Genomic DNA, 11,273 nt, shown 5'->3' with positions numbered 1-11,273 from the left:
GGCCAAGAGGTGAGAATTGCTGGTTTAAACCTAGGGGTGCCAAAATGAATGGGACCTAGGGGCCCTCATGCTTACTTAATCATTGAACGGTTAGAACCCGAGCCATTTCTCTGATAAGTTATTCCCGGATAGTAGTCGTGAATATTGACCATTCAGTGAGAGTGCCTAGAGATACTAGGGGTTGCCAAGTTTGAGTGAGGTTGAACACCCTAGGGGAAACTGATCACCAGCACCACTAATTAATATAGAAGTCTCTGTAAACCCGTGTAACTTTGATTACACTCTTGAATAGTAGGAATGCCCTAGGTAACTTGATGGTTACCCTTGTGAGGGATTTACTCTTGGATAAGTAGCGATGCCCTAGGTAACTCAATAGTTACCATTGATTGGGATATTTATTGGCTAGATCTTAGTGTTGAGACTTTGTTCTCCCCTACTGATTAGCAAAATTGTTGTGAGGGCGTGATACACCCGAATTGTTTGAAATTGTCGAGCGTTGGTCTCGAATTATATTGTGATATATTATATCTTCTTGCTCTGGGATTTCCTGAGTGCGGGGATTTATCTTCTTATATGAAATAGTTTTTCATTGGTTATCAGGCATAACCATAAGTTTTCCAGGACGCTTTTGCGTTCTTGAAATTGATTGCTTGGGGTCCGGATTGATCCGGAACCCTAATTTTGGGAGCTATTGTTATCAGTGGACAGTAACTTGGTCAGTGACAACTTGTCTTCTCTGCATGCTTTTGTTTTAAAGTTGAACCTACTAAGTGTTTTCGCTTACCTAGTTGTTTCCTGTTGTAGGTAAGAACAAGGGCAAGGCAGTGCAGTGAGCGCTAGAGTCTACCTTGTGAATGTACATGTGGACCGACCTTTTGGGAAGTCGTTTTGTTTTTTGTAAATGTTGTGTTATTTTCATAAACTAGGCTCACTTTACTCTTCATAAACTATGTTTGTATTAAATGTTAAGTATGGCCATACGACTTTTAAAAAGTATTTTTATACGGGTTTTTGAGACATTTTGTTACATGAAAACGTTTATATTTCCGCATTATCAAGTCTTGAAAAATCTGGGACATTACATTTGTTTTCCTCGTATATAACTTCTTGTGGTGCTGTAAACTCATAGGAGGAGAATCAGAAGGTATCATTGCTGCCCCTTGATCTTTTATTTCCCCTTTGTGAAGCTTTCTCTCCATCATTCCTTTTGTCTCTTCTGATTGGAGGTGCGGGATTTCCTGGTGGGGCTTTTGAAATGAGGCCTGATTTCTTTTGCGCACGCTTGTGGCATTCCAACACCCAAAAGACGCCTTCTCCACTGAGTTGTATCTTTGCCATATCATAAGGTGGAGTCAAAGTGAGGTTTTCCTACAAAAGGGTCCATACTTGCAGACTTTTGACGAAAAAATTTGCAGCTTTAGTGGGATCTACATCATGGATTTTTTGGACCAAATCAAAGAATCATTGCAGGTACGGTCGTGGGTGCTCATTTTCTCCTTGTTCAATCTGATAAAGAACCGCCATAGTTGTTGGAGCCTCACGGTACGCATTGTACTGCTGCAAAAAAAGCTATGCGAAAGTCTTTGAAGCCATTAATCAACCTTGGTTTGAGTTGATAGAACCATTAAAGTGCTGGCCCGGAGAATGTAGTAAATAATACTTTGCAGTGTATTGCTTCATTATTGGCTTCCAAGGCCATCTTCTGTTGGAATTGAAAAAGGTGACTAAGAGGGTATCCTTTGCCATTAAAGGCTGGTAAAGACGGAATCACGAAGTCTTTGTGTTTGGGTTCATTCTAGATCCATTCGGTGAACGGAGATTCGTCGGTCCTCTTGAAGCCAACTCCAAAAAATTTGACACACGCTAGGGTCTCCCCTCTAAAATTTTTCTCATCACCTCACGCTTCATTTCTTCTTTCCAGGACTCAAGTACTCGGCCAATTGGAGTTGGATTAGTATTTGTTATTCCAGACTCAGCTCCATTAATGGTTTGTGTGCATCCATGCTTAGCTGCATTGGGGTGCACTCGGGATGGCTCCGCTTCTAAGTTTTGACACATTTCTTGCGGTTATGCGCGATGATCAGTTGCCCTGGGCAGATAGCAAGCTGATGATGGTGGCTTTGAAACTGAAAATCCAGGCCTATCACAAGGAACTTTGTCATCATTCGACTCGATAATGACGATGGGGCCTCATTTCGTTTAATATTGGGTCCACTTTTGTCTTGAATTTTTTGAAGTTCTGCGATTTCTTTCTTCAATTCGGTAATTTCTACTTCCATATTAATCTGTGCTTCTCTTAATGTTTTAATGGCTTTGTCGAACTACTTCTGACTTGATTCCATCAATCAATACATCTTGTCGCCCTTTTTAGTGATGTCAACATTGGTTGAGGCCATGGAGGTTGTTGTTGTCGTGTTGCTAATTTTATGTGGCATGGCTTCTTGCTCAGTCGACTCTCCATTTCAGAAGATTTCGCTCTTCAGGAAAAGATCGTCCTCTAAAAAGAATTCGGGTGAAACTGAGAATCGATTCTTGATTCTATTCGTTTCTGAAAGACAGTGCCAATTGTTGATGCAACAATTTTGATCTTTCTATTTCTGGAAGTACTTTCTCCAAACTCGTTGGTTCTTTGATCTTTTTTTATCAAATTAGGATCTCTGATGACCATTGAACCGCCTGGGTCACCTGCAAGAGAGACACTTTGATGTTTAAGAATCTCCCTCCCTCTATTTATAGGAAAAAACCCAAATAAATAAAGGTAAGGAAGACTCCCTGATTGGCTGTTGCATAATAGAATTTCCCGCCTAAAAGTGCATCCTTATAGATCCTTTACAAAAAGGCCAATCAGAGGACCTGCCTCTGACTTCATGGCCTCTGCGCATGTCTCGCCTCTGCGCATGTTCTACTATTTTACTTAGTGGCTTCTGTCCGCTGTCCCTAGAAACGTATTGATTAGTGCTCAAAAATATCATTTTATTAGTCTTAAAGTGTAAAATTAATTAAGTTTTAATTAATATTTTCATGGATTTATTGTAATATATTTTATATTGGAAAATATTTATTTTAATTTAATTTGTGTTCAATTTTCAAGAAATAAAATGTATTTTGACACAGAAAAATAAAGAAGAAAGAAAGAATTATAATTGAAGAAATTATGAAAAAGTGACATTTTTGAAGGTAAACTAGGCCCAAAACCAAGCCCAAACAGCCTAGGCCCAAGCCAACAGCTGCTCCCCATGCTGCCACACGGTAGCCTGCCATTCGCCCAGCCAAGCAAGCCAAGTCGATCCAAGCCACCAGCAGCCGAGCCACGCCTGACACCAGCCGCCTGCCACTCCGCCTGACATGCCTGACACTGCCTACCACATCCTGCCATGCTTCCTGCCAGCCAACCAAAGGTCGTCACGTGGCCTCCTTGTCCCCCACTCCACCAGCCCCATTTTTCTAGAGCCAATCAGTGCGTGACATGTGGCCAACGTGTCCATTTACTGTTGCAACTTGTCTCCCACTTGTCCCACTTTGCACCAATTTTGCAGCCATTTTTCCCACTCTTTTGTACACGATTTTAACAAATTTTGGGTCATATTTTCACTATAAATAGAGAGCCAAATGTAGAAGAAAATGATCAGATTATGGAATTAAGGTGGAGAGTATAATTAGAGAGAAAAATGTTATTTTTCCTATTTTTCTTTATTTTCTTTTACATTTCTTTGAGTGAAAACAATACCTATTTTAGGCTAAATTCTCTTGTGGAAAGGCTAGAGTGAAGTTCATGTTTCACATTATATTTTTAATATATTGATTCTTTATTTTGTTCTTCATTTCTATATCTTTGTTAAAATTAATTTTATTTTCTTCTAATTTTTATTCTAAATTTATTAGTGTCTTTTACATAAGTCTAGTCATGCTCTTTTTATGTAATTTAGGCTCTTAATTTAATTTATGATATTTGTTATATTATATGTTTTTTACTGCATTCTGCCATTGATATTTTGTCGCTTTAAGGTATATAATATGATAGGTTTTTAAAATTGGAAGTTAGTATAATTTAATTAAAGAACATATTTTAAGGTAAGCTTTATTATATATATTTTCCAACTATAATTAATGGTGTAGAATTATAGTTGAGTAGAATGAATCAATTTTATTAATATATATATATATATATGTTTGCATGAATAAACTTATGCCTTCCATAGTTTCTTTCTGATTCTAATTCCTCGATTTTGTTTATTTAATGTTTTAAAAAATATATTCTTTTTCAAAGTTTATTATTTCTAATTTACTAATCTTTCTTTTTACTTGTATTTTACCTCTCTATGGATATGACATAGCTCAATTACTACTGCGACCGCTTAGGATTTATTGGGCGATATCAATTTTTGGCGCTGTTGCCGGGGAGGTGATTCTACAATTAAATGTTTGCATAGTAAATTAATTTTTTTTCTCTATTAAAAAAAAAGTAGTATAATTTTCTGTTTATTTCACTTTTATTTTATTTTTCCTTAGTAATTTTTTTATTTATTCATTTATTTTATTTATTTATTATTATTATTTGTTTTTTGTTATTGTTTTATTTTATTTTACTTTTAGGTTTAGAATTTATTTTCTAGATTTAGTTTTTTTTCCGAAAAAGAAAAGCATACAATTTTAAATCATAAAATTAAAAAAAAAAGTATTGAGAACATTTGTGTAATTTTGGAAATTAGTAAAAACAAAACTTCTTCTGTCTTAGAAAAATTGGTTCTTAAATAAGGTTTGTGTTAGCGTTACCCTCCAATCTTTTCTAAGAACCTCGGGGAGTTCTAGAAAAGCTCTTGGGCCTAAAGTGGTACCTTGGCAACCTTCCCAATTGGCCTGAGAACATTTTTGGTGTATACTTATTACACTATTGCACACTTGCGCTTATAATACTTAAATATATATATATATATATTTATGCCACGAAATAGAGACACACTAGGGAGATTCGTGAGACAATAAGTAGAAGCTTTAGAAAATTCTCCTAGTTCGTCGTTTTCTTCCATTCGTTCAAATTCCCCAATTCACCAAGACTTCCTGAACCACCCGGGATGGCTCATCAAGATGAAGTCCAACCAAGAATGCTATAGGATTATTTACATCCTACACGTACAGCCATAACTTCATGCATAATGTATCCCAACAATATGCCAAATTTTGATTTCAAACCCGGCATGATTAACCTCTTACCAACCTTCCATGGGTTGGAAAATGAGAGTCCGTACGTGCATATACGGGAATTCGAAGAGGTGGTGGCTACATTCAACAATCGAGCTGATGTCACCAACATTGTGAGATTGAAATTTTTTCCTTTTTCTCTCAAAGACAAAGCAAAAAGCTGGTTGTATTCCTTAAGGCCTAGATTTATCAGAACATGGGACGAAATGACAAAAGCATTCTTTGCCAAATATTTTCCGCCCCATATGACTAGCAGCCTTAAGAGGCAAATCTCTACCTTCACCCAAAAAGACCATGAAACTTTCCATCAGGTCTGGGAGAGGTTTAGAGATTTGATAAATCAATGTCCACATCATGGATACGAAAGCTAGCGTCTGATAAGCTATTTCTATGACGGTCTCACAACCGGAAAAAGATAATTCGTACAAATGATGTGCAATGATGAATTCCTTCAAAAAGATCCCGATGAAGCTTTCGAGTACCTCGACGATCTCGCTGAAAAGTCCTACACATGGAATGGACCGAGTCTTATGGAAAAGCCACGATCAACTGGAATCTACCAATTAAGGGAAGATGACAACGTCAAAAGCCAAATTGAATCATTGAGACAAAAATTCGAGGCTTTCAAATCTCAAGAAGGTAGAGGAATACACATGGCTGCAAAGGTAGAGACACAAGATCCATGCTTCATATGTGGAGGGACGGAACATCAATCGCAAGAGTGCCCAACTCTTGGTGAATTAAGAGGAGGAAATAAGGAACAATGCAATGCTTTAGGGGATTACAAGAAGCCTTATAACCCTTTCTCAAACACTTACAATCCTGGTTGGCGCAACCATCCAAATTTCAGCTGGAAGGATTCAAACCAAGCATTTGGAAGCCAATGGAGGCCTGAGCAGCATCAACCACCAAAAGCATACATTGCTCCTTCAAAATAACATGCAGTCAAGTAATTCTCTTGAGAATACTTTGCAAACGCTTGCGCAAACACAAATATCCTTAACTCAAGAGCTCAAATCTTGTTTCACACAAATGATAGAGGAAATGAAAGACATAAAAATCCAAATGACGAAGCTGAACACTACTTTGGCAATTCAAGAGCATGGTAGACTTCCCGCTCAACCTCTAATCCATCAAAAATGGCAACACATGGCACAAACCTCCTCCTCTCCAGATACAAATTTCAAAGAGGTTAATGCCATCTCTACTCAAAGTGGTCAAAGTACGGTTTCACCGTTAACTAAGACAACGAGTACGTTAATGCCCACTCTAGATGATGATGTGCCAATAAGCATTCCAGTAAAGGCACCTTTTCCTCAAGTGTTGAAATCCACTGGAAAGGTACTGGAAAATCATGGTGAAATCCTAGACCTTTTAACACAAGTGAAGATCAACTTGCCATTGTTGCATGTGATCAAGCAAGTGCCGGCTTATGCCAAGGTTATCAAGGATTTGTGCACCGTTAAAAGAAAGCACCATGTCAAGAAAACTGCATTCTTTGCAGAACAAGCTAGCACGGTAATTGACTGCAAGACACTGCCTAAGTACAAAGATCCTAGTTGTCCCACTATCTCATGCCAAATTGGGAAGCAGGAATTTGGTCAAGCCATTCTAGACTTAGGAGCAAGTATAAATCTCATGTCATATTCAATATACATGCAATTAGGTCTAGGAGAACTCAAGCCCATATCTATGGTGCTACAACTGGCTGATCGATCAGTTAAGAAAGCTCGGGTATAGTAAAAGACGTTCTAATTCAAATTGAAAAATTCTATTACCCTGTTGATTTTCTCATCTTGGACACTCAATCTGAAGTGAGTATAGAGTCCAAAATTCCCATCATTCTCGGTAGACCTTTCCTTGCAACAGAAAATGCACTCATTAACTTTAGGAATGGTCTCATGAAAATATCTTTTGGGAACATGACTCTAGAAGTGAATGTTTTCCACATCGTCAAACAACCACCTAAAAACGATGAATGTTTCCAATCATATCTGAAAAAATACACTTATTTCGAAAGAGCTCGAAGATAAATACACGTCTAATCATTTTAATCACCTCTTCCAAATTTCAGAAAGTTCTGAGCCCGATGAGTTTAAAATCAACCCTTAAATTGTAAAACACTCACAGGCTAAAAGAACCATGTTTTGGAATCCAATCTTTGAGGAACTCCCTCATGATCGAGAAACACCAAAATAACTCTTGTTGACTTGTTACTAACATTTTGTGTTAATACTTAAGTTCTTTTATAATTTTTGACCTGAAATATATTATGTTGACAATTATTATTTCGCTTGAATTACTAGAGACTAGCAATAAGCTAGTTGGGGGTTGTGATTAATGCTCATAAATATCATTTTATTAGTCTTAAAGTATAAAATTAATTAAGTTTTAATTAATATTTTCACGTACTATCTTACTTATTCGCAAAAAGAAACATTTTTGGGCCGAACATTTTGGTTCTACAACTGATTTATATGCAACTCCCAAAATGATATCTACCTAAGGGGAAGCTTCCTTCCAATCACGTGTGTAAGCTGAATAAAGCCATACATGGCTTAAAAAAAGCTTCACGACGATGGTATGCTAAATTAAGCGACACTCTTATTCAAGATTTATTGAAACCATCTCCCTTTGATCATTCTTTATTCATCAAGAATACCAATGGGATTTTCATTGCTCTTTTAATATATGTTGATGATATAGTCATTGCTAGCAATAATCCCCTAGTCATAAAAGACTTTAAAAACATCTCAACTCAAAATTTAAACTAAAAGACCTTAACCCACTTCATTTTTTCCTTGGTCTTGACCTTTCAAATCAATATTTCAAAGACCTTTTAGTTTACAACTTCTTAGTGATACATGTTATTTAGGTTGTAAGGTTGCTTCCACTCCAATGGAACCTAATTTAAGGCTAAGAAAAGATGAAGGATATGTGCTATCTGAACCTATGTCTTATCGAAGTCTTTTTGGTAAGATGATTTATTTAACAATTACTAGACCTGACATATCCTTTGCTGCCAATCGTTTAATAAATGTCGGCTGACATATCATTCACAAAACCAGCAATAACTACCAGCTGAATCTACTTTTCCAGCTAAGAATTTACAACTTAAAATATTTAGTGATGCTGATTGTGATACTTCTTTTGATACAAGGAGATCCGTTACTAGCTATGGTGTTCTCTTAGGTGATTCTCTCATTTGCTGGAAATCCAAAAAGCAAGCAACTATTTCAAGATTTTATAGCCTTGAAAAATGCCTCTTGGGAGATTTTATGGCTTCTTTCACTCTTGAAGGATTTCGTAATTCAACAAAACAAACCAGCTTTCCTTTTTTGTGTCAACATTGCAGCAATTCACATCTCCGAAAACCCACTATTTCATGAACGCACCAAGCATCTTGAAAAATATTTCCACTTAGTTTGTTGAAAGGTTCAAGATGGATACCTCAAGCTCATACATGTGTAACACCCTACTAATCTAGGACCGTTACACTGTGTGTTTTAAAATAGTGCTTAACTCGCTAAACAAGTCATTTGGACTTAAAATGTGTAACTAAGACTAACTCGAGGATTAGGTATTAAAATTTTGTCAAATAGTAACCATTTCATTAAAAAGGTTTAACTCTGTACACGGGATCCCAAAAGGAGTTTATAAGGTGATACATAAAAAAAATAGATACAAAGGTTCGGCCTAGGTAGCGAAATCAGGGTTCAAGCCTAGTTCCAGCAAGTGATCTCGGTTGTGGTGGTCGAGCACGCCGCATATGTACACAACGCCCCCAAAGCCCTCCAACTCATGGCTGGTCCAACTATTATTTGTCCTTACTTACACCATAGAGCATCTGGGAGCCGAGACCAAGAAGGAAAACCTCACAAGGCATACCAATATCCAAATATTCAAAAGCAGTAAACACATTCTTCACAATTATTCAATACTTTTATTCCAATCATATAACTAGGAAATATATTTTATAGTTTATGGATAAATCCTTTTTATTCTCTGGAATCAATTGCACGGCCCAGGGAAACAACCCTACTAAATGGCCTAACTGAGCGAAGTGTGTACTCAGGCACTCAACTAGAGATTCTTGCCAATGAGTGAAGACTGCACCCTTAAATAAAAATCGTTCTCAAATATACGGCCCAAGAAATAGTCCTGTTGAGCGACCTAACCAAGCAACCCCAACCGAGTGAGATGAGTACAAATTCATTCAACTCATGTTCTTGTTGGGCTAGTGGGGATAGCACCCTCACACTGGACTCGTCTTCATAACCTTCATTCCGTACACTTTGTCGAGTAGCCCCACGCTCAATGTGATTGTCGTCCGACCCAACCGAGCAAAATACGTACTTAGGCATTCAACTTCAGTTCTTGTCGGGCGAGTGGGGACTGGACCCTCACACTGGACTCCCCTTCACGATCTTTGTTCCGCACGCTTTGCCGCTCTGAACTTATAAGCCGAGCTTATATATTTAGATATAACAAGTAAGCATACATCACATAACACATATATGCACAACATGGTCAAGTATTTCTAATAAAAAATTCTAAGCACAGTTATAATCATGTTAGATAACTGGGGCTGAAGCCCTAATCATAGTGTAGGTGCAATTTTGTTACCTCAAGTCTTGAGCAAACTAGGTATAATGACCATGAGTGCGATCATTTCCTCCTGAGCCTAGCGATTCACCCTAGTCACAATCATAATAAGGAATACTCATCAATAATCAAACTAATAAAGGCTTCTAGATCAAGTCCTAACCTCCAGGACTTTGAATTATCCTAAACCAGGTAGTAGAACCATTCCCGAGCCCTTAGGTTTGGGTTCTCCTAACCTGAAATACGATCTGGCCATCCCCCTCCCCCAATTTGAGCCGCGATGCACCCCTAAAAGGGTCGCGACGCTCAACTAGTCAGAGAATCCTAAGCTCAAAACAACTGGACACACGCTGCGATGCTAAGGCAGTTCGAGGCACCACCTGTACCGCTGAGTTCATGTGGGTTGCGACAAAACCTCACGAACCCAGATTTCCAGTGATTAAAAAAATTACCAATCTTCCCAAAATCATCCCAAAATACGATTTTAGCCAATTTCGACCATTGAAATGGTCGCAGCAATTCAGAAGCATAATAACCCACTTTAAAACTCAATCAAAACTGCAATAAAACTCAGAATTCAATAAAACCTCAAAAACTTTAAAACCAAAACTAAAACTTAGAAACATGGATTTACCTCTCCTAAAACGTTTCCCATCAATTTTCCCAAGTTTAACAGCTCTCAATCTTCCCAAAATAGGCTTCAATTCCCACAAGACTTGCCTCCAAGCATTGAATTTCAAGAGTTTCCTTCAAAGCTTCAATGAGCACTCATACAAGGGAGAGAAGAGAGAGTGTGTTTCTATTTCCCAAAGTTTATCAACTCAACCCCTTGACTAAATACACATGGTCTTAAAAAGACCAAAATGCCCTTGGCCACTTAGTATTTCCCTTGAAGCCTCCAAGGGCAAAAATTACATTTGACATTCTCTAATTCGACATAACCCTTATAATCCCAATTCATTCTGCCAAACACCAAATACCATTATTTTTTTTCCCAAAATACGACTCATACTCCAATGAGTCTCGGTAACTCCCTGAATTAACAAAAATACCTCTTGGCTCACCCCGAGCCGAGTATTAGTCCAAGTTGTGACTTTATCACAACATTGCTCAAAAGGATCGACTCTTGCCGAATATCTCAAATATATTCACATAATAATGTGATCTCAATCACATAATACAATATAATCGCAATTATACCCTCAATGGGTTAAAATTATGAAAATAAATTTTTTAACATAAACGGACCTATAAGCACATTTAATACACTTAAACATGCATAGTCTATCATATTATAATATAACTCATGTAATTCACATAATCTCACAATATTCAACTAACTCACGTATAATTCATATTTTTCTATCTCAGCACCCTAATCAAGACACTAACCCTTATTAGAAAATTTTGGGATGTTACAACATGTGTCCTTCAAACTCAACCTTGTCGATCTTCTTACCAAGTCTCTC

The 11,273-nt window shown here is 37.4% G+C and overlaps 1 non-coding gene across 1 annotated transcript; it reads right to left on the bottom strand.

Annotated features, from left to right (window-relative positions):
- Positions 1-5,453: 5,453 nt before the first annotated feature.
- On the bottom strand, positions 5,454-5,560 carry LOC133780959 (small nucleolar RNA R71). Its single transcript, XR_009869763.1, has one exon. It is a non-coding gene; the product is annotated as a small nucleolar RNA R71 (small nucleolar RNA).
- Between the last annotated feature and the right edge of the window lie 5,713 nt (positions 5,561-11,273).

Source organism: Humulus lupulus, chromosome 5 (genome assembly GCF_963169125.1).
Source record: "Humulus lupulus chromosome 5, drHumLupu1.1, whole genome shotgun sequence".
Classification (NCBI taxonomy): Eukaryota; Viridiplantae; Streptophyta; class Magnoliopsida; order Rosales; family Cannabaceae; genus Humulus; species Humulus lupulus.
Note: the sequence above shows the minus strand (reverse complement) of the source record. Positions and strands in the feature narration are given on the sequence as shown.